The sequence below is a fragment of the Neophocaena asiaeorientalis genome, unplaced genomic scaffold (assembly GCF_003031525.2).
Source record: "Neophocaena asiaeorientalis asiaeorientalis breed wild unplaced genomic scaffold, Neophocaena_asiaeorientalis_V1.1 scaffold93, whole genome shotgun sequence".
NCBI lineage: Eukaryota > Metazoa > Chordata > Mammalia > Artiodactyla > Phocoenidae > Neophocaena > Neophocaena asiaeorientalis.
The window spans coordinates 826,608-851,306 of record NW_020174273.1 but is presented as its reverse complement, the minus strand read 5'-3'; the positions used below and the strand labels follow the sequence as shown (position 1 = coordinate 851,306).

Genomic DNA, 24,699 nt, shown 5'->3' with positions numbered 1-24,699 from the left:
TCATCAAATATATTTTCTACCCCTTTCTCTCTTTTCCTTCTGAGACTCATATAATGCAAATGTTAGTAGGCTTGATGTTGTCCCAGAGACCCCTTCAACTGTTCTATTTAATTTTTTTTTCTTTTTGTTGTTCAAATTGGATGAATTTGATTATTCTATCTTCCAGATTGCATATGTGTTCTTCTGTATCACATAATCTGCTGTTAATTCCTTCTAATGTATTTTTCATTTCACGCAGGCATGGGAGCTCCATAGACAGTATTCTCTGCCCTGGAGCTAGCCTTGCTCTCTCCTGAGTGTGTACCCCAAAGTGAGTGCTGGCTTATGTATGAGCCTTGGTTCAGGCTGGGTCAGAGCCAGAGGGGTTAGTGCCACACTACTGAGCTGGGCCCACCCCCTCCCAAGTGTGCACAAGTGTGCCTCAGGGATGGCAATCTCTGTCCTGGGGCTAGCTTCACTCCCTTCTGAATGCCTGCAGGGATACATGCTGGCTGTGGAGGTCTCCTCCCTGGAGCTAGTCTTGCTTCCTCCTGAGTGGGGGAACCAAAGTATATGCTGACAATAGCTGCCTCCATCCCAGGCAGAGGCAGGGCCAGGTCTGAGCCAGCTCTGTTTCCTCCAAGTGTGCATAGTTTTGTTGGTACTGGCAGCCTCTGCCTTAGTGACGAGCAACACTGTAGTAAGAGGGGCTGGAGCAGGAGCCCAATGTGGGCTGAGGGGCTGTGCTGGGGTAGTCCTGGCAAGCTGGCCAGAGCCCCAGTTTTCAATCTGCTGTTCTGCCCTGTGACTGGGAGCCAGCAAGTCTGTGTGCAAGATCTTCATGAGCAGACTCTTGGTTTCTTACTGGCCTCCAGTAAGTCCCGTTTGTTTTCAAACAGCTAAGGTGGCTCATCTTTCCGATGTCAGCCCCAAGGCCTGGGGTGCCTGATATGTGGCTTGAACCCCTGCTCCCCAGGGAAGATGCTTGAGCCTGTGATATCCCCCTCCTCTTCTGAGTCCCACACTAGTGGTGTGGATACCAATCGGATCGTTTTTCCTTCCTTCCTACTTGGTTGTAGGAGAGCTGTTCTGCTAGTCCTCAGGTGGATTCCAGCAAGAGTCGCCCTGTATGTGGCTGTAGTTTTGATGCGTTCATGAGGGGAGGTGAGCCCAGTGTCCTCCTACTCTGCCATCTTGACCTCTCCCTGTTGAGAAGTGTCTAAGCTTTTCGGCAATGCAAACAATTTTTCTTTAACCTCCAAAGTGTTTTGTTTCTTTTTTTTTTTTATAGTTTGGTGATGGAATTCTACATAAATCTGGGATTTCAAGATAGTAGATTGAATTTTAAATAGTTTGACATTTGACAATGTAATATAGAAATGATTGCAGCAACATGGATGGACCTAGAGATTGTCAGACTGAGTGAAGTAAGTCAGACAGAGAAAGACAAATATCACATGATATTGCTTAAATGTGGAATCTAAAAAAATGGTACAAATGAACTTTTTTACAAAATAGAAATAGAGTCACAGATGTAGTAAACAAACATGATTACCGGGGAAAGTGGGGCGGGGGGAGGGGCGGGGAGGGATAAATAGGGAGATTGGGATTGACATATACACACTACTATATAAAAAATAGATAACTAATAAGGACCTTCTGTATAGCACAGGGAACTTTTCTCAATACTCTGTAATGGGAAAAGAATCTAAAAAAGAGTAGATATATGTATATGTATAACTGATTGACTTTGCCGTCAAATCAACTATACTCCAATAAAAAAATTTTTTTATGTAGAAATTATATATATATATATAATCTGTTTTGATCCTGGACGTATTTACTCTCAGATCAATTCTTTTTTTTTTTTTTTCCTCAGAAAGGAAAATCATGGGAGGATTGCCCCACCAGGAGGTATTTCCCCTGTGTCAGCTGCCTTCTGGCCAGGGTTAGCCAATGGGAGTTACAGGTTGGCAACTGGAAGGCCCCAGAAGGAAGAATCTAGATTATTTCTCCCCTTTGCTCTCTGCTTCAGGCAGCTTCTCTAGCAATAGCTGTATCTCCTTCATTGGTCCAGCTCCTGCTAGAAAGGTCCACCTTGGCCCCAGACTCCTTGTAATCTAGGGCCCTGGGCCCAAATAATATCATCTACTCCTTTGTATTATCTCTTGAGCCTGTGGGTAGAAGTGGGTTCATGCTTTTGCTAATCTTAATGTTGCTTCCTCTCCCCTATTTGGTCATTTCAGCTCTTCCATCATATGTATGACCAATTCCCTGCGTTAAATTTTATCAGTTTCAAATTCTTAGTGGTTTCAGTTTCCTGGATGAACATTGGCCGATACGTTATTTATAATACATTTTAAAGAATAGTAATGTATAACCCCAAATCATTATTACAATTTGGAAGATTCCTGATAGGTCAGCCCTTGGGACATCTGCATTAGTTTAGCTTAGATAATATAAAGCCAAAAAAATCCATACAATTGGGGAATTCATCAAGATCCTTTTATAACAGATCATTTTTTTTCTCCAATACTGTAAAGCACTGAAACTATTTCTATACTGGGAATTAACTGCTGCTAGTGGTGGTGGTATCAGCGTTTTATGTGTTTATGTGCATGTATGTGCCTGTGTGTGTGTAAACACGTTCAGGGAACATTTGTTTAGTCTGCTTTAATGCTATTACAGCTAACATTTGTGTGTGTTTGTTTTCTTATCTCAGCTCTGGTAAATCCATGAAAAACAGATGAAAGCCAAATCTTTCATTATTTCTAAATCCCTGATTATGCCATGTTTCTCCTAAAATGTGTCCCGAAAGAGTGAGAGAAGCATCTGTAACTACATACAGGTTATGTCGTAGTCCCCTTAGTAACATTTTGTCCATATGGAGCTTAATTCTGTAAACTACCTATAACTAGGTATAAAATTCAGACAGAAAATAGCAATTTATCACAAATGTCCAACTGGTTTCTTCTTCTTAGTGGTTATTCCCTAATCTGAAATCCAGCCCATTCACTGCCCACTTACATTTTTGAACTGTAAAATCAATAATAAATAGCAAGAACATTCCCCTAAGAGATTAGCCATGCATTCCAACTGGAAAGAACAAGTGAAGGGCACTGCCATAGAACTGTGTGCTTGGAATTCAGTGTAGGATATAAAATATGGAAAAATGGGAATGCTCCTTTAATCAAGTTAATAATGCAATGTAAGATTGTTTAAAATTCCACCTAAATCCAGAAATGCTCTTTAAAAGCAAATATTTAGAGAAATAAGTGGGTTTTTTTTTTGTTTTTTTCAGTACGCGGGCCTCTCACTGTTGTGGCCTCTCCCGTTGCGGAGCACAGACTCCGGACGCGCAGGCTCAGCGGCCATGGCTCACGGGCCCAGCTGCTCCACGGCATGTGGGATCTTCCCGGACCGGGGCACAAACCCGTGTCCCCTGCATCTGCAGGCGGACTCTCAACCACTGCGCCACCAGGGAAGCCCAGAAATAAGTTTTTAATTAGTATAATCTCAGAAATAATTTTTGTATATTTTACTGACTTATTGATCTTCCTTTAATATAATTGAAACTGATCAGTTTAAAGTACACATTTTGAGCCCTCTTCAAACTAAAGGCTTGAAATCTGCCTTAGAATGTTGATATATTGCTCTCTGAGAAAGTGCATTAGTAATTCCAAATGCATATCCAACAGAACTGTGCTATGTAGAAATATTTCAACCCAAGATACTCAATTTCCTATCTGGCTTAATTATTTTTGTATATATGTGTGTGTGCATGTATGCATATATATGCACACACACATATACATGTTTGAGAGTATGTGTATTTATATATTGTACATACCTATATATACAAGTATACATGTATATTATATATAATATATAAACTTAAACACATGTAAAATAACATACATACATGCACACACATGTACAATTTAGCATGAATTGTTAAATGATAAGGTATCATCTTCCACTCATGTCCTTATATCCATAGTTTATTTTTTCTCCATAAGTGTATTAATAGGAAAATGACCTAAAAAATCCATTATTAAAGAAATGTTTCCTATGATTCTATTCTTTACAATAGTGTACATAGTAAAATATAATAAAGCCCTTTGGCTCTCAAGGGCTTGCAAATTGTGAATTAGTAAACATAAGTATATTTTAAAAATGCAAAACTGTAGGAAATCATAGTAAGTACCAATGCTATTTCACTGAATTCTTACCATCACTTTAGGAAGTAGTTATTACTAATTTTACTTTAGAGATAGGAAACTCATCCAGAAATTAATTTAACCAAGATCACCTGGCTAGTATGTAGCTTACTGGAAATTTGAACTTAAATATGAGCAATGCTAAAGCCCTTAATTTTTTCATTATATAATGCTGATTTCCCTAATAAAAATTGATACAGGGCTTCCCTGGTGGTGCAGTGGTTGAGCGTCCGCCTGCCGATGCAGGGGACGTGGGTTCGTGCCCCGGTCCGGGAGGATCCCACGTGCCGCGGAGCGGCTGGGCTCGTGAGCCATGGCCACTGAGCCTGCGCGACCGGAGCCTGTGCTCTGCAACGGGAGATGCCACAACGGTGAGAGGCCCGCGTACAGAAAAAAAAAAAAAAATCGATACAATAAAATTAAATATTTTGGAAGACAGCTTGTAATTAAAGGATAATTGAAATTGTACAATAGAAAATAAATTATTCATATCTGGAATGGTTTGTGAAATTTTCATAAAAGAGGAAAAATTTGATTATGTCTTAAAAGCTAGGGTAGACCATGAAGAAAAGAGCAGTCTTAACATGCAAAATTTGGAAAGTAGGAAGGCACAAGCTATGTATAAGGGAGGCAAGAAAAGAAAAAAATTAAGCTAGAATGTAAGATCCAAGAGGGTCAGAGTTTGAAGATGTTGTTGAGCATGTTGATTACAGCCAAATTCGGAGGGACTTATATTCCACTTCATGAAGTTTGAATATTTTGGTACATAGAAAACACTCAATAGTTGTGTTTTTTGATTGAATTAATTAATTAATCCTATAAGCAATAGGGAGTGTTGATGATTTTTATTGTAGAAGCATGGTATGATGACAGTATTGATTCATAATCATTATTCTGATGGCATTATTCAGCATGGGCAAAACTGTAAGTTGAGGGACTTCTACGTATGAAATAATGGCAGAAGAATGTAAAAGAATGGATGGATAAATGACACACTGAGAGGTTACATCAGGAAGTCAATATTTTGAGTTTCTGAAATGGAATAGTTTATTAAATACTATTTTAAAAACATGTATTGAACATCCACTAGGTGCCATGTAAACAAAAGGGGACAGAGTTACAGCCTGTAACAGTCTGTAATTATGTGAAACTATGAGAACTATGTGAAAAAGATACAGGAGTATAAGAAACAGAGTGTTTAACTATGAGATTAAGAGTAATAGATAAATCATAAGGGACATCTGGATTTAATAGAATTCACCTTTAATGAATATTGAACTTGTTCAAAGGATGCATATTGCAAAGTAGGAAACATCTGCTTTCTAGAGAATACACAGTTTTCTAGTAATAAGATCATTGCATTAAGATGAAAACACTGATAAAGCAATACTATTATATATTTGGGCATATGTGTGAGTGTGATTATTTCTAGATATCGTGAAATGCAGTTTGTTAACCACTTCTCAATTTTTTGAGCATAATTTGTTTTATTTTCAATTGCTATAACAGAATCTATAAAAAATCCTAATCTATTTAGGAATATATTTTGTATATATTAATATTTATATACTTATTTCTAATATTTATATAATATATTCTATAAACATGCATAATTTGCATAAATTATATTAATAGCTTTGAAAATAATTGAATAATGTTAGTATAGCTTACATTTATATGAATTGGAATTTTTGAGTTATGATGCTTTGGAATGTGTACTTTCTTTAAAATTTATTTTTAATAACATTTTTATTTTATGTATTTATTAATTTTTTTTGGCCACACCACACAGCTTATGGATATTAGTTCCCCAGCCAGGGATAGAACCCAGGCCCCAGCAGTGAAAGCACCGTGTCCTAACCACTGGACCACCAGGGAATTTCCTTGGAATGTGTACTTTATACAAATGTTGTTCTTACACATAGATTATAGATGCTTTATATAGTATATAGTGTACACAATAAAATAAATTTTATCTATTGCATATTAGGTCTGTTCACACCTGGGAGAAGGAGATGTCATTAGAAGAGTAAAAATGTGAATTATTTTGAGATATTTCAACTTAGAATTCCATTCAATGAACATTTAATGAATTCAAGTAACAAGTTAAAGTATGGTTGTAATTATTTGAATTAATCTATAACCTCTCTTCAGTTAAAAAGTCTATGATTCTTCATAGTTGTTTCTAGATTGCTAACTTTCTAGAAAAATAAACTCCAAGACTAAAAATGTCATCAACCTAACACTGTAAAAAAAACACATTTCAAATGTAGTAACATGGCACGTTTCATTCAAACGTAGTGCCAGATATAATTAAGAACATTTATCCTTTCAGGGAATGGAAGTAGAAAAACTTTCTCTTTTCTAGAAGTGCCCCTTTTTTCTTGTGTACAAACAGACTGAACACCCAATGAAGTACTTTGTGCGATTCTCAAGTGTTAATGCTCCCTATCTCTAGCTCTAAATTTCTGAACTGAATTATGAATGTGACATGCTGATTTTTAGATGATTCCGGTTAGTTAATAAAGAATTTTACATATCAACTTTTCCGCTTGCTATTGAGAGAACTTAGAATTCCCAGCAAGATTCTCCATTCTCACTCCATAATCCAAGGCTCTTAACCAAGTTGAGAGAAATGTGTGAAGAACAACAAAATCTGACCTAGAAGTTTTTTTATGCTTTGCTTGTAGAAGTGGCTAAAGTTTCCTCCCTATTTCATTGTTTAAATTAATAATTAAAGAAAACAAAATGCTGGAATATTTGAAGGATTGACAAGGGAGCCACTGGTTGTGAAGATGACAGTGGCAATCCTGCCATGTTGGTTGCTATGAACCACATTTGTTCTTTTAAGGTGATGTCATATTCCTTTATATTTTATTCAGAGTGCTTGAACACTGGCCATTTTTGCTTTATACAATCTGAGGAAAGCAATTTGCTATCAATGAATATAGCATGAAGATAATTAAAGGATGCCTATGATTAATAAATAAGGCCATGAAACTAATCATTTTTATTTATCAAGATATTTCTGAAAGTACAATATAAAGCTATTATAGGAAGTGTTCATATAAAAAGTAAGCCTCTTTACTTCAATTTTTGGAAAAAGCCTTTTCATGAAGTGCCCCACTAGAAATTGCATGGGTAGAATAAGAAGTAACACAAAAAAGTAACATTTGAGTGCAAAATTAGTAAGGCCAACTGGAGCAAAATAATATCCCCCAAATATGTGATTTCTCTTTTGGGAAAGATTCTTATTTTTGCACCTTAATAATGTTTTATCTTCAGAGTATGTGGAAAGTTTTACTTCCATTATTAAAGTAACATAGTTTCAAGCATGGATCCCAGACTCCAAGGTTGCCTAAAAGTTAGTAGTAACAAATGAGAGGTACTAGTAAAGACATGAACTTTTTTTTCTCATATAGGCTAATGAATTTGATCCATGGACTATTCACAATCAGGATTTTGAAAGATAAAATTTGAATTGTTTCATTCTTTAATCAAACATTTATTTATCACATAATAAGGGTTTCTTATTACCTATATTGGAAATGGCAGGCACAGTGCTACTTGGTAGGAATTCAAAACATTTGGAGATGATCCTCAGACATTGTTTGAAGGGTACAATAAAAGTTCAAAATCCTGTTTGATTAAACATTCTCATAAATTAGGTAAAATGGATTATGCTAGTAGACTTCAAAGAGTGAAGACAGAGAAAACCACGTATTTTACTACAAAAAAAAGTTTTAGCTGAGCTAAATCATATGAACATATTACAGCAAACCTATCACAAGCTTTACGTTCTCAGTGAAGATGATTGTTAGATTTTTTTCCAAGTTTTTGTTAGATTTTTTTCCAAGCTTTATTGTTTTATGCTAAATTTGGTATCTTAGTGACAGCATTGATGGACTGCCCGCCTGTGTGTACTTCTAAAATGGGCTGCAGCTGCTTCCCAGACTAACATCTTGGCTTAGTTTCCACATTTTTCTACTTGAACATGAAACATTACTGGAGTCCCAAATACTGGCTATTAATTGCCTCCCCTAAAATGTGGGGCAATTCTAAAATTCTGAATGGATTGCTTTTAAATTCTTTCACCCACTTCCTGGTTAGTTATTGCTCCTTTTGTATAATTAAACCTTTTTTTTCCAAATACTTTTTAGAAAAGCCAAGTCTCTTCCAACTTAAGTACTCCCATACTATGGTACTTAGTATATAGCATTTCCATTTCCAAATGTTGGCGGTATAGTAGAAGGAAATATGTGTTTTTAGAGTGATTAAGGCTACACATATTTGTGTGATTTTTAAAATTTTTATATGGACTTTTCATAAACCATATCTTCCTGTTTGCATGAAACTTGCCATCTAGAAGTGTAAGATAGGTTGGAAGAAGGGGCTGAAGCATACGTTGCTACTCTGAGATCTGAGAAAGCTCAGACAACTTTGACTTATTATAAAGGCCTTCATCAGTGTTTTAAAGGGGACCCCAGAACTGATTATTACAAAGGCCATGTGTGTATCATTTCAAACCAGTTATTAGATCAATGTTTTAAAAAAAAATCACTGGTTTAAGAGTAACCCATTTTCCTACAATAAAATAAATATACAATATTTAATATTTATTCCTATATTAAGATATTCAGAAACTGATTTCTAGGTTATAGGAGCTGAAATGGACAAAGAAAATGTGAATTTCCCAGATCATTACAAAAGCATGCTTGAGGGTAAATGAAAACCAGTGACGTTAACTCTGTCTGGCGGTAACTTTGAACGCCTTAGAAAAAGGTGTCAGAAATTGTTGAAAATAGGACAGATTTTTAAAGGCACAATTAATTCTGCAATGAAACATTTTTCTCTTATTTGAAAGTCTCATAGAAAATGCAAAGAAAATTATTTGGCATGTTCATTCTGGAAATTCAACATTGAGATTAACATTCAAAAATCAATCAGTGTAATTTCCCAGGATTAAGTTAACAGGATTAAGGAGAAAAATATATGGTCATTAAAATAGATACAGAAAAGGTATTTGATAAAGTCCAACACCTTTTCATGATAAAAACTCTTAGCAGTTAGGAATAGAAGGGAACTTCCTCAATTTCATAAAAGATATCAACAAAACCTCTAGCAAGCATCCTATTTAGTGGTTAAATATTGAAAGCTGCCCTTTGAGACAAATGAGATAAGAATGCCACTAACACCACCTCTATTCATCATTTTTCTGGGGATCTTGGTCAGTGAAATGGGGTTAAATAAATAAAGAGGAAAAGTATTGGAAGAGAAGAAAAAAATTGTCATTATTTGCATATGATATAATTTAGAAAAACTAGTAAAATTAATCGATAAATTCAGCAATGTTTCTGTATACAATATTAACATAAACATTAGATTTATTTCTAAATATAAGAAAAATTTGGAACATAAAAACTATATACTTATAACTTTTAGAATAGCTTTAAAATACATTATATACCAGGAATAAATTTGACACAACATATGTAAACTATCTACAAACAAAACTGCTAGACATGAGAGAAATTAGAGAAGACTTAATAAATGGAGAGAGGTACCATATCCATGGTTTGTAAGATTCAATATTGTAATAATATCAAATATACCCTAATAGATCTATACATTTAATGGAATTCCAATCAAAATATTTTGGTGGAAACTGACAAGCTGAAGCTAAATTATATATGGAAAAGCAAAAGACTAGAATAGAAATGACAATCTTGAAAAATAATAAAGTGGGGAATCTGACATTTTCAAATATCTAGACTTATAAAACTCTAGTAATTCAGGAATTATTCAGAATTTAATGAAGTAAGAATAGATAAATAAAGCAACACACAGAACCTCATTATAGTTACTTGAATTATGATAAAGTTCCCCTTCCGTGCAATAGGAAAAAAGATGTTGTTTGCAGTGAATGGTTCTAGGTCAACTGGACATCATATGGGAAATAAAAGTTAAAATTGAAGCTTACTTCAAATGATTAAAAAAGAAATCATGTCTCCGTGAACTGTAGATCTAAATGCAAAGGTAAAACTATGCGTCTTCTGAAAAATAACAAAGGAGAATGTCTGTGGTTTGAGAGTTGATAAATGCTTCTTGAGTTGGCTACAAAAACCCTTTGCTATAAAAGTAAGACTTCTAAAGTGGACTTTATTAAAATTGATTCCTTCTGTTCATTAAGTCACCAGTAAGAAAGAGAAAAGACAAACCACAGAGTGGAAGAACATGTTGGTAATACTGAAAAAGGACTCATATCAGGAGTATGCAGAGAGTTTCTTAAAATCATTAAGGAAAATACAGACAACTCAGTCTAAAAGTAATGGGCAAAATTATTGAAGAGGCATTTCGCAAAAGAAGATATTCAAATGTCCAATATGCATATACTAAATTGCTCAATATCATTTGTCATCAGAAATTCAAATTAAAACCCTAATGAGGTAATACGAAAAATGAAACCAAATGAATTAACTTAAAATGAACTTAAAAAATTTAAAAGCTGAAAATGAAAAATTCTTGATGAGGATATTGAGCAACTAGAACTCTTCCATTCAGATGGTAGTTATGTAAAACGAGCCAGCCACTTTGGAAAACTGAATAGAAATATCTACTAAAGCAGAACGTTTTGGTGCACAAATTCTATGACCAGGCAATTCTACTATGGGTGTGTACCTAACAGAAATGAAAACCTGCGTGCACTCAACGACATGTATGGGAATGTTCCTAAGAGCAGCTGAACACCTGGTATGACCAAGTCAATTGTGGCATACTCACACTAAGTGATGCCAAACAGTAATGTCAGTGGAGGCACTGCTGCTACACACAGCATAGTGGATGAATTTCACACACATAACGTGGAGCAAAAGAAGAGTCGTAAAGACTAGGCACAGTAGAGATCTATTTCCATACGGATCAAAACCAGGTAGCACAAAGAGATGGCCATAGAAGGTAGCCTCCTAGTTACCTTTTGGAAGTAAGATAGTAACTTGAGCGGACAGAAAGGAGGTTTCTGTGATGCTGGAATTGTTCCATTTATTTATCAGAGTGGTGGTTATATAGGTATGCTCACTTCCTGATCATTTATCAAGCTAAACATGTATACTTTGCTCATGTTGTAGTGTGTAGAAAAGACTTCAATAAGTTAATTTTATTAAAAATATATTTGGCATTTCTATAAAGAAGATGTCACTGAATTATTTCCTTAAAATAAATTTTAAAAAAATACGTATTTCATATCAGAGAGCTGGTATTCCTGGTTAAACATCAGGTTTGTGGGGAGGGTTATGTGAATTACTTGGTGGAGAAATAGAATCTTTAGTTTGTACAACTTAAAGCAATTTCTCTAGTGCCAGAAACAATTCTACTCCTTGTTCACAGATGCTGAAATAAAACCATAAATGGGTTAAGCAACTTACTAATCATCACAACCAGAGGAACATGAAACAGGAGACAGAATTATTAAAATCCTGCCAAGATTCTCTATTCTGTCAGAAGCTCTGTTGGCAGGTTCTTTCCTCATTTTAATTGGCATTACATTATTTTTTGAAAGTTCTGATTTTAAAGGAGACAATGGATACTAGATAATTCTCCCAAGTATGAGAGCCATGTTCCATAGATCAACCTGTAGGCATTTTGTAGTTAATAAACTGAGGATGCTTTTAGAACAGCTTATGGTTTTGAACTTCAGAAAATGGCTACGCAATATCACATTACAAGGAGCGCTGCAAAAGGACCCTTCTCCCTTCAACACGGCTTGTGCTCAGTGTTCTGTGGCTGTTTTGTGCTGTGCTCTTTATGTGTTTTTAATTATTATTGTTTACGATGATGCTTTAATTGTTGATATAGCACCCTGAGCATATGGGTGGAAGCTTTGTAATAATTAAAAAATATTATTATAGTAGTTCCTGGAAAGTAAAGAAATCATCAGGGCTCCTTTGAGTTCTTATGGGAACCGATTGCACCAAGAATCAACATATTTCCTGTGGGGAAGTAGGAGGTAAGATTAAAAAGCACATCTTTCGCTGCCTCCAGTCCAGTCCCTGCTGCTCCCACTGCCTTTGTGACTAACAAGGTTTACTTATTTGCTTGGTTTTGTTTAATTTGATAACTCCCGGTGTCAGCCCTGTTTTCCCCACAGTCTCAATGGCATTTTCTAAGCCTGAGAAATACACAAAACATACACAACATGTGCATGTTATCAGTGATAACATTCCTTTTTGATGGACATTTTAACTTTATGCAATGTCTGTAACTATTATTACTATGAAAAAAATTTATTTGTTAACTTTAATGGACAAAAGAGATTTGCAAAAATTTGAGCATTTATGTGTGCTGTGATTTGTTCACTATCTTTTTTTGTTACATCATAATTTTCATTGCTATGAAAGTGATAGTAATCGAAATTTTCTTGGTGCTTTTGTTCATGCTTTTTTTGTGTGTGGATAAGAAAATAGTGGTTGTCCTAGGGGAAAGCATGATGAGTGATTATATTCCTTGAAATGCCTTCCTATGTTTTCTGCTAAAGTGCAGGCAGTATTTAATGGTTTCAAAAACTTCATTTGACCATATAGGTCAAATAATTCTTGTGTTCCTTCTGTTATGAAACAAAGGACCATGCATTAGGTATTATAATCATCTGTAGATCAAAATTCTTATTCTTAAGATTGGATTATAAAATGTCTGCAATAAAGACAAGTTCTACCTAATATTTATTGATTGATTTTATTTTTTAGAGGAAGTAGAATGTGAGGTATTCCGATTGATCAATTTTCATAGACTTCAGGAAGATGAGAGTAGGAAAGAGAATTTCATGCTTTTTAGAGATTTTATACAATAAATAATCACCTCAATTTTAACTCGAGAATCCTATGAATCAGCTAACAAATGTTGTTACTAGTCTTTGCGTGTCTGACAACTAAGAATGACTTACTTCTATTGATGACTACTTTAAAAACAAAAAAGATACCTCAAAATGGAATTTGCATATCTTAAAACATGAAAATCATCAAAAGTTTTTTATAGAAAACATTTGCAATTAATACTATAGTTCTACAATTTTATCTTGAATTTGTTTGAACGATTAAACACGAGGGGCTGTAGCACCAAGATGTATTTCACAGAGAATATTTAATGTATAATTTTTAAAATTTTATATTGATTAAAGAATTTGAAAATATGCTTTTTAAAAGAATAACTTCAAAGGAGAATAGAATATACAAAAATTAATCCCCTAAATATAATTCTGCAGGTGAAATGTACAAAATGCATACGTTTCCCTGACTTGCTTCTGGGGTGAGCACAGCCATTAACTATTCACTGAAAAGATTGACTTTGCTATATCCTGACAGGAGCTAAAACACAACCCAAGGTGAGAAGATTGTGGGAGTTTCTAGAAGAGATACTAGGAAACAAATATTTTTCCTTATTTTCCTGATCGAGATAAACATTTTGCAAACTATGAATTCACTTTTTATTTCTGAATAGAAAGAAGGGAAGAATTCTAGAGAGCTCACTGAATATCCTATTTTGTCCATTATTCAATATATTAGTTTAATGACACACATTTCAGCTGCATCTGATATTCTTTTGATGGTATACCAGGAATTCTTGAACTGTAGAAATGACTATTCCACTCTTTCCAAGTAGACTTGACGACTCCCTTTTTCTTCTGCTGTATCCCTTTTACAGTATCTATCACATGTTATGCACGTTAGTTTACACATTTATCTCTCTCTCCATCAGATTGTGAATTAACTATGTCTTCATAGCCCCAGGACTTTCCCAGTGCCTCTCCACAAGTGTGTGTTCAGTTAGTGATTTGTAAATGGTTACGTACGAGGCTGAAGAAATGCTTTAGCAAACCATACCTCATTGACCTAGAGATGTGTATATAACATCTTAGTGCCAATTTGGGAAGCTATTTTAGAGGACTGTCCAACAACTAAGTATAATCAATTACTTTGGGGTAGTTGGAATGCAACTCAGTAAGCAACCTTGTCCAAGTAATAAGTTACTGAGAGCATTTACCCAACACCAATTTCAAATTAATGAACCACAATGCATTTTGGCTGTGGGTATATCAAATTAGGAGTAACTGTGCTTAGAGCCACAGAGGTTTAAAAAAATGCAGATTCTACATGAGGTTTGCAAAGGTGAACAATGACTATAAGATATACTAAGAGCTCTATGAAAATATTTATCAGCACAAATATAAGGAAATGCCAAGTTTGTTATGGATTGGTATTGGTCATAGATACTGACTATACGGTGATGCAAAAAATCCAGGAAACTTGCATGAGAAGAGCATCTTGATAAAACCAAGATAGAGACATCTCCTTCAGCTGAGAATGCAGTGCTAAGGCACTAGACTTAATATAAGAACTTTATTATACATACACATATTTTCCACTAGAGCTCCAACTAATTATATCTTTGTTTTGGAACTTTGATTATGACATGGGGAGGTTTTTCTAAGACATTGAAGATGCAATTTTAATATTTCTCTTTCCTATAGTAAGCCAATTATTTCTTTCAAAATCTTACATGGCAGCTAAAGGAACAATTCATTAGTGTAGTCGTAAGAGAGGAGTCAGAAATAATCATGCTGCTTTTTGGAGCTAGAGTTGGAGCACATCACAGTGGGCACAGGATTAATGCTGCTGTGCACCAACCTTTAATGGGTGTTTTGGGTACATGGTGGTAGGATTGGGGCTGACTGGGCCATTTGGACATTGGCCTGTGCCTTACAGTATTGCTCTTTTGGCAGAAGCTGTCAGAGCTTCTTTCCAAGTTTGCATCTGGTCAGGGACAGAACTCTGTTTCTTGTTCTTTTATGCTTTGTCTCTCCACATCCCATTATCACACTCTGGATGAATGCTCTCTCTAGGTTCTGTGACCTGAACCCTTTACTGCCCAGTACAGAAAATGAATGTGAGAACTGAACTCAGCCCCTAACTCCCTACTGCATCCTTTAAATTCTCTTACAGTTTTCTTATAACAAATTAGGGAACATACATATACAGGATGATGGAAACAGTGGTAAAAGGGAGAAATTACACAGATCAGACAGATGAAACCCAGACCACTTCCAATTCCCTGCACTCATGTATTTCTTTTCATTCTCATTTTGGATACTTTCCCTACGTTTCATTTCACTTTTGTACTTCGGCCAGCACACAAATTCAGCTGCAGATATTTTTTTCGTTTGACCTTACTAAGAATGAATCCCAAATTCCTATTCAAATGAAAGCAAAATTTCCAAATATAGGGGTTGGAGTCAGTTACGAACACACAAAGGTAGAATCAAATGAACGAAGTAAGAATAAAAAGTAGAGAGACAGGAAAAGAGGATGGAAAAAACTTGCAGAATTAATGAAACAATTTGAAAGCATATGATAAGTTCTGTTAGCATGTTCACTGTAAGTTAGGTGACATTTCTCTTCATCTTTGTTATGGCTGCACAGGCTCAGTTTACCCCAGTTATCGTGGCAAGCTGATTAAGAGTTCTGAAACCCCATCTGTCATTAAACCGTCTCAATGTATTATTAAAACAGCAAAACGACTTTTCCTCCAGGCAAACAGAATAAAACAAACTGCAACAACTTATGCTGTGTCTATACAACACAGAGTGAAATGGAAATTTCTCATTCTCCACTTATTTTGATCAATGTGAATAATGAAATCTGAGAGCTGAAACCACATTTTTACTTTGTGGCCTGCAGGAGCCTGTGTGGTTGTCATATCTTGGTCAGATCAGAATACTGTGTCAAATATTTTTGGTTGTTTTGGCTTTGGCCCAGCTATATATTTCAGAGAGACTTCAGCTGGTTAAACTTCATTTTCTTTAGTTTTTTTTTTTTTAATTACATTGCCCCATGAAATAATATAACAAAGGAAAATTAGGTATGCTTCGATGGAAGGAATGTAAAGAAATCAGTATTATTAAGAGTATTTAGATTGATAGCCAAAAAGATGGGGAAGAATTAGAAGGAGTTTAGGAATCTATTTTCTGCAACTCCATTAATCATTCATTCATAAAACATGAATGGTACTAGGTACCTTTCAGTACTTCTGATACATATAGAAACTATAGTGCCTTCTATCAGGAAGCTTGAAATCCAAAGAGAGAGAGAGAGAGACATAAAAAGTGATTGCTTACAATATAATGGGGAGGAATAATGTATGGGTTATAAGCTACTGCAGGATGAAATGGGAATAGACGTGGGGTTCACAGAAGGTTTCCCACTGAAGTTGATAATGATCATGAATACTCACTACGTACTAAGCACTAGATTAAGCTCTTTGTGTGTATTAACTTATTTAATCTCTAGTAAAACTTTGAGAGAGGTACTGTCATTATACTCCTTTCACATATGAATAAACATGTTCAGAGAGACCTTTTCCCCAAAGCCCCTAAGTAGACAAACAGATTTGAATCTAGGTCTGTCTGATTTTACAGCTGAGGGGTCTTAACCTCTAGGCTCTAGTTTAAACTAAGCTCTAAGGGACAACCTATGCAAATAACTTTCCACTAGGAATTGCAGTTCCAAATGTATACGTCAGGGGGTGCTCATTTGTGTACATAAAGGGTTAAGACAAAGAAGTTTACTGTAGCAATGTTTTGTCTTTTTTTTAAATATGCAATTAGCTAATTGTCCACTAATGAGAGTATATCTTTAAAAAATCTTAGGCATTTATAAAGGATGATATCGAATACTGAGAGAAAAATCAGCCTATCTGGATTAAAAACCTAACTCTGCTGTTTCCCTGCAGTGTGAACTTGGGGAAATAGCTGAACTTTTCTGTGACTGTTTTCTCATCTGTAAAATGGAGATGATAAGAGCATCTAACTCATTTGTGGGAATTAAAGGAAACAATACAAATAAACCACCAAAAGTGTCTTGCACATACTAAGTGTTCAATAAATATCGGCTAGTATTATGTAATGGACCTTCTGTATAGTTAAAAGGAACACTTATATGTACCTAAAATGGAAAGTTCCCAAAGACATATTTCTGAGCGTAAGTAAGTTGCAGACAGTTGACATAACATGATAATATTTATAAACTATATATTTTCATAGATACATATCATTTATATAAGCACATTTTAAAAAAGACACCTGACAAAGTTTTCCTCTCTCTCTCTCTCTCTCTCTCTCTCTCTCTCTCTCTCTCTCTCTCACACACACACACACACACACACACACACACACACACAAACAGTCCTTCAAAGCATCAATACAGCTATCATAACTGTCTAAGTCTTTACTGATTGTGTTTACGCGTGTTGGTCAGGGGAAAAGAATGACTTGAGTGAGGGAGGAGGGAGGACTACCTGTTAAAATTACACTTTTCATTTGCTTTGACACAAGCATATACATATATAAATATGTGTATGCCTTTCTAAAATTGGAGAAAAATCAAGTTTTGTTGTTCCATTGAGAACAAAAATACATTCTGGAAAGATTTCACATGTGCTCCTGCCAAATATGGCTTTCATCCTATTTTCAAACAAATATTGATGTCTTTTGCTAGCAGGACTCTTTAAAAGAATAATAAAGTATAAATGTTTTCCTATCACTAAAATTATGTGCCCCTTTGGGGAGATATTTAGATTTTCTTAATTTCTTTGGGGTTTCTTAGCATTCATGATTTTGATGGGTATTTTTGAGTAATGGCACTGCTGTTTTTAATCCCTTCATCTCTGAGGGTACAATTGCTACCATCATTTGCTCTTTGCCCAGATGTATGTTCTCTATTTCCTTCTTTGCTATTAAAGCTGGGCCACATTCTGACTGTTCCCGCAGGAGGACATGGCCAACCTCACACTAGGGATTTTTGTGCATTCTTTCTCAAGCTATGTCAGTCATTTTGCTCATACCACTAGAGGAGTTTCAGCAAAGCTTGTGAAAAGCATAGCTTCTCTAGAAGTGTGGGAAATGATCAAGTTCTTGTAACATCAGGAGGAAGTAAGATTTCTGGGAAAAACAAAGCTCTGTTATCAACTAACTTTTAGAGGTTCAAGAAAATGGATATCTGTGTCTTGATGCTAGATCTGTCATTTTTTTGGTAAGGAGTGAAGGATTCTCTTTTCAATTATCTTCAACCTCTTTTTCAGATATTTTAAATTGTTTATTTTGGCAGAGAATGTGAACATGCATGCATATAAATATATGAATTCGTGTCATATCTATATCTATCTATCATCTGTCTGTCTAATCTAATCAATCAAGAGTGCCAAGCATAGCATTTTTTAAATGCCAGAAAAATATTCTTTTTAATTTTAAAAGTTGACAGTTTATTTTTAAAAGAAAGTAACTTATTTTCAAGAAAGTAATTCCAAACAGAAAGTATGCAGTATGTCTACAGCATTTAGGACATTGATTTATTATTTGAGAGTTATTAACTATCGGAGGTCCTAGGTAACAAAAGAAGAAAATATTCCACTTAAATATCATACTGTAACTAATAAAATAAGTGTGCACTGATTTTGCAGTTTACAAGGCTCTTTCTCATTCCTCTTGTATTTTTATGCAAAAAATTATAAAATCAGTCAATTACTTTTTATTTTATTAGAGAAAACTGATTATCTTTTTCAAAGATAATCAGATTTTCAAAATTACATGTCATTTTCCCCCCAGGACTCTAATATTTATGATTAATGGAGAAAAGTTTTAAAATTAAATCACTGCTTTTCTTATAGTGATAAGCTACTTTGAGCAGAAGCCTTTTAGGTTTACATAAATCTGTAAGGAACACTGGCTTTAGAACAAGAAGGTGTACCTTAATATTTTTCTATTGCTAGCTGTAGACTTTATAAGTTAGTATAACAACAATATTTTCCATTTAAAAATAACTTTTTTCAATCATAGATTTTTCAATCATCTTTTTGTAATCTATTTTAAAATAACATTTATTTTTTCTGCTTTTTTTATGTCTAACATACAAACCTAACTTTTTCCTTAGAAAATTTAGAAATTATAGAATGATATAATCCCAGAGAAAATTAGTCAGTTGGAATTCTATCACTGAGAATAAAATAAGTTAACATTTTGCTTTATATATTTCCAGATTTGTATATAGATACAGCTTTAAAATAAAGGTGCTATGCAGTAATGTTTTATAACCTGCTGCTTTAAATAATAATATAAGTATTTTCTAGATTATTAGATGTATTTTTAAATGACTTTGAAATTGTATGGTGTTTAGTGGTATGCGTGTATCAAAGTTTTTTTTGTTTTTGTTTGGTTTTGTTTTTTGTTTTAACTAACTTCCTATTCTTTTTCATTTATATTACCTACTAAGTTTGCTTATAAATTAGGCTTTCAAACTATCTTTGCTCAACACAAATATAACTTGGTATTTTTTTTTGTATCTGAATTAACTGTTCATGTTTGTTACACATTTTCTTTTGGGATATTTCTTAGGCATATTTTCATGGGCTATTGATTTATAAGAACTAATTTTATATTGAGGTTATTAGCACTGTATCTACTCTAATGTTACCAATATTTTTCTTAGTTTGTATTTTATCATTAAATTTAGTTTTTTTAATTCATAAGTTTAAAAATATATATTAAAATATATTCTTATTTTTCTTTCTGAGATAGATATATATATGCACATATAAATATATATATATAATTAGTATTTAGAAATGCCTTTCCCAGACTAATCTGAAACTTAATTGCGCCTTCCTCCACAACTGCTACAGTTGGACTCATTCTCTTTGACATTTTGATTGTTATAAAATTTGAAGAATGTATTGGTAAAGAAGAAAGGAGAAGGTGAATTTCAACAAGTTGCATTAAGGCCTAGGTAGAATTGATGAGGCTTGAGGGAATGCAGAAAGTTTAATAGCTGGGATCATGGGGAACTAGAAGAAATGTGATTGATGTCTAGGGTGGATAAATAAATATTAGAGAATATGAGGAACTTGTCATCTGAAAAAGAGGAAATTACCTTTGTCAGAGAAAAAGCACTTTTAAATTGGAATGATCACATCACGTGACATCTTTTCAGCGAAATAGAGATACAGGAATCTTCTGAAAGCAAAGATTTGGAGTGGAGGAAGAGTGAAGTTGCACTAGACTTTCAGGTTAAGTTCAAAGGCAAGTACTTCCGTAGTGCTGCAGAAATTCTTAGCAGTGAAAGAAATATGACAGGAAGCAGGAAAAAAACAAACAAACACAAAGAAAGTACAACAGTAATCCTTAATGTTATTTAATGTTGTAGTTGTTTTTATAGATTGGATAAGGACTTGATGAGAGCTATGAATCCTCCCCTCAGATAAATGCATGTTTATACTATTTTGCAAACAATTTTAGAAAGTGAGATGACTCTCTTACACTGAGTTAAGGACCTTTACTTTAGAGGACATATAAGACTTCCTCCCTAAATTTGTAGCCAGCCTGAGGGAGCCTTATATCTAGATGGAAAAATGGAATCTTCAGAAACACGATAATGTCATATTGCAGCATATGGGTTTTAATTATAAAGAATAAAGTGAGAATAAATGGAAAGGCATAGAGACATGTTCACTTTCTTTGGTTATTACTTTGTTTCTTTTTTCTACTCCTCAGGCTGCTCTTTGGGTGGGTATCTTCTCTCTTCCTTTATATCTATACTTCTAGCGGATGTGGGTATATTCCTTGATTGGCAGTTGCCTTCACCCTTGAAGGCTAAGCATGAACCTATGAACCTATGAAAATGAGAGATAAAATCATTTATCAGAGTGGCTTCTACTAAAGTACTTAAGCTGAAAGTCCAAAAATAGGTTGTTCGGTTTTCTACATGATCCCATCCGTATTGTGATGACAACAGGGTAAGCAGGTATACTGCAACCAATAAAGGAGTGTATTTGGCTCATGTATACTTCAAACCTAGCAAAGACTGCACTGAGAATTGGTAAAGAACATGACTCATAATGGGAACTCCATTTGTGATAAATCCCTTGTCTTCATAAAGGATTCAAAGGAAATTAACTCACCATACTATTTACTGAAAATGTTTGTCTGTTGTCTAAGGCTGTGTCTATCCAACTGAAAATGAGCAGAGTACATTATTTTCTGCTGTTCTAATGCCAATATTAATGTCAGTGTGGGTTTCTTCATGGTCGATTTGATAATTTCTTCAGAGATGGGCCATTCTTGTAAAATAGTAACAGGCAACTGGAATCAATTGCACTGTATTGACAAGGTTTATTGTTTTCTCTGAAATCATTTGAAAAGACATCCATGTGAATTTCACTCAGAAGAAAACTTTGGTTACAAAAGTCCTTGTGCTCTGTGTCTCCCCCCAGAAACATTTGGACCTTTAGAAACATATTTTATGTATAATGTGAATAGGGTATTACATATATAGGAGAGACTCAGGTAAAAATGGAAAGATTTGAAATCATAAAAGTAACAAAATAAACCCCAAACATGTGAAATGATAATCTCAAATAAGTTATAACAGAGATAATTTGGAGTATTTAGGCACTCTCTTGTCTCTAGACATTTAATGCTGAATTGTGGTGAGCACTGCACTTCAACAGAAATTAAAACAGCCTGATGTGATTCCATCAAAGATGGAGATGCAGGTAAAATTAGTTATCTCCAGGCTTTATGCACAGATGAATATGGCAATAGGAAATAAAAGCTAGTACAGATAAACTGAAGGAAAGGCTGAAGCTTGCTGTGCATCTGTAGAAGTGATATATCTATTGATGCGGTACCATATGATGATTGGTTAATCTTTACCAAAACAATTTAGTATTTTAATTATGTTCAATTTATAATTGAGAATGCATATTCTATAAAAAAAAATCAGTTGTAATCTCCCCTCCTCCCCCACAGACTGATTCATCCAGGGTTCTCTACATAACAATGTAGACATAATTTAATCATAAAGCAATTTACAAAATCACGTTTAAATTCTTGAGGACTTCAAAGAGCTAATAAAAATAAAATTATAGGGCTTCCCTGGTGGCGCGGTGGTTGAGAGTCCGCCTGCCGATGCAGGGGACGCGGGTTCGTGCCCTGGTCCGGGAAGATCCCACATGCCGCGGAGCGGCTGCGCCCGTGAGCCATGGCCTCTGAGCCTGCGCGTCCGGAGCCTGGGCTCCGCAACGGGAGAGGCCACAACAGTGAGAGGCCCACGTACCGCAAAATAAATAAATAAATTAATTAATTAATTAATTTAATTAAATTAAATTATAGAACAAGAGAATGTAGGGGTTACAGTAATGACACAAACATAGCAAAATAAAGACATACAGTCCATGAAGATCTCTACATTACTTTTTTTACTTTTAAGTTTTGATGAAACTAAACACTAACTCATTAGCTTAATCAGCAATCCTGTTGTTATAGGGTCTGAAGGATGCTAAGTCAGGCCTGATATTGGGAGATGGGGGACTCCTCTGATGGGCAACTTTGGCTTGAAGATTCACCAACAGCCTTGCCAAGCTTTCTTAAAACTGCCACATTCTCTACTACTCGTGCACCTGACATTCCTTTCTTTTCTTTCCCCTCACAGGGGTCAGCCCTGCATACTGTCAGTTCTCCCACCCTCCTCCAGCTCCTTCCCCAGTTTCCTTCACAGATGTTTTCCCTAAAAAAAATTTGCACGTCTAATTCTGTCTAGGGGTCATCTGCTTCTCACAGTACCCAAATAACACAAGTGGTATCAGGAGTTATCCAAGAAAACAAGATAGGTATTTAGGACTGGCTTACTCATCGCCCTGTGGGTGAAGAGGAAGGACATTGTCCTGTTTGGTAGGTGGGGCAATGGTACTCCCTTGTACAAAGCAATGTTAATTGCTAAGGATTTCACTGCTGGTGGCAGGAAAATGTCTCTGTGGAGAACAAGGCTGTGATAGGGGATGAGGATTCAGGCATTTGAAAGTTTTTTGTTAACAATGCCTTTAAAGACAGTGAACTTGGCTAGTTCTTTCTAAGTTGTATTTATGCCCTGCAGAGGGATAATAGTAAGAGACTGAGGGCTGTTAACAAGCTTTGGTATCTTACAAAGAGGCCCTTGTTTTCTGTAGTGAAAACACAGAGCTGTTCAACAGGCTGAAGATCTAATAAAGTTGCAGGGCTTCAGAGACATTTGAATGATCACCCAGTGTTCTGCTTTGTTATGCCAAAGCCAGGGTGCTGGCTGGGAAAACCTGGGGCCCTGAGACAGGATGGGGATATCTTGATACTAGTTCTGCATTTGTCCATGAACCTTCTGGGCTTCAGAGGTGGACTACCTTCCTGAGAACGAGCTATCACTCTTACTGAAGGCCTTGTGGCAAGCCTGGCGCTGCTCTCCCCCACCAGCAGCTGCTTGAGCAAGTAGCAGCTGGTAGTAGGCACTGTGCTCTGTCTGCTGGCCCCTCTGGTTCTGGTTAAACAGCTGATGAGCTCAGCTGAGCTGGACATGAACTGCATGTGTCAGCTGCACAGCTGTGGAGGTGATGATGCCACCATGGTGCTGCTTGGTGGCCTTGTCTACTGGTCACCATCCTGGTGCTGGCTGGCCTGGCCATTTGCCCTGCTTGGCCACTGGCTGCCATGTTGTCAGTAGGCATTGCTCTGGTTGCCTCAGGCTCACTCTTGCTGCTGGGTTTGCTGCTGTATCAAGTGGGTGTGATTGGACACTGCCTACCCTTCTGTGTGGCTGCCTGCCCACCCCCTGCTGCCCAAGGTGACCACCACAGTGGCAATGGAAGCATCTTCAGTATCTCACGATGGTTGTCTGCTGGCCAGGGTCATGCAACCACATCCAGCCTCATATGACCTAGCCAGAGCCCTTCTTTCCATCACTTGCCTCAACATCCTGAGTGGTGTATGTGTGTGTGTGTGTGTGTGTGTGTGTGTGAAGATGGTGAGCGTATTTGAGTAGGTGCATATCCCAGGACTGTATAGCCCTCTGGTGGGATTGCATGATATGTGATTCAGAGCCTATGGGTACCTACACATTCATACCACAGGAAGGTGAATGTATGTCTCCTTGGAACCCCAGTTTTTGTCCATGGAACTGTGAGAGTCTGCCTGTCTGCTGTACGTGGAGTCTCTAGGCCAAGAAGTATCTGGGATCCCTGAAATGTCTTGACTCCTATTACCAACACCCGTCAAATCCAACCCTGCCTTTTAACACCCATCAGGAATTTCCACAGGAGTGACTATTTGTGCACACCAGAGACTGCACCAAGGACCCTTCACTGAGAAGAGTAACTGGTGGCTAAGTGGAAAGAACATGGGCTCTGGAATGTGACAGGTCAGGATTAGAATCTTTCCTCTAGCACTTACCAGCTGGGGAACTCGGACAAGTGACTAACCTTTCTGAGCCTCAGTTTCTTGAGGGTCGTGGTCATAGTCCTGGTTGTGGTAATTAATTGTGAGGATTGAATGGCATCACGCATGGAAGGATTGGACATGTGGTAGATGTGCAATAAGAATAGTGGCTGTTGAAACAAAAACACAAGATAAATGAAAAACTCTCCTCCCAAGGAGACAGGT

General features: G+C 35.9%; 1 pseudogene; it reads left to right on the top strand.

The window, feature by feature from the left end:
- The first annotated feature begins 705 nt into the window (after positions 1-705).
- LOC112406772 (transmembrane protein 125-like) lies at positions 706-23,976 on the top strand (annotated as a pseudogene).
- The last annotated feature ends 723 nt before the right edge of the window (positions 23,977-24,699 follow it).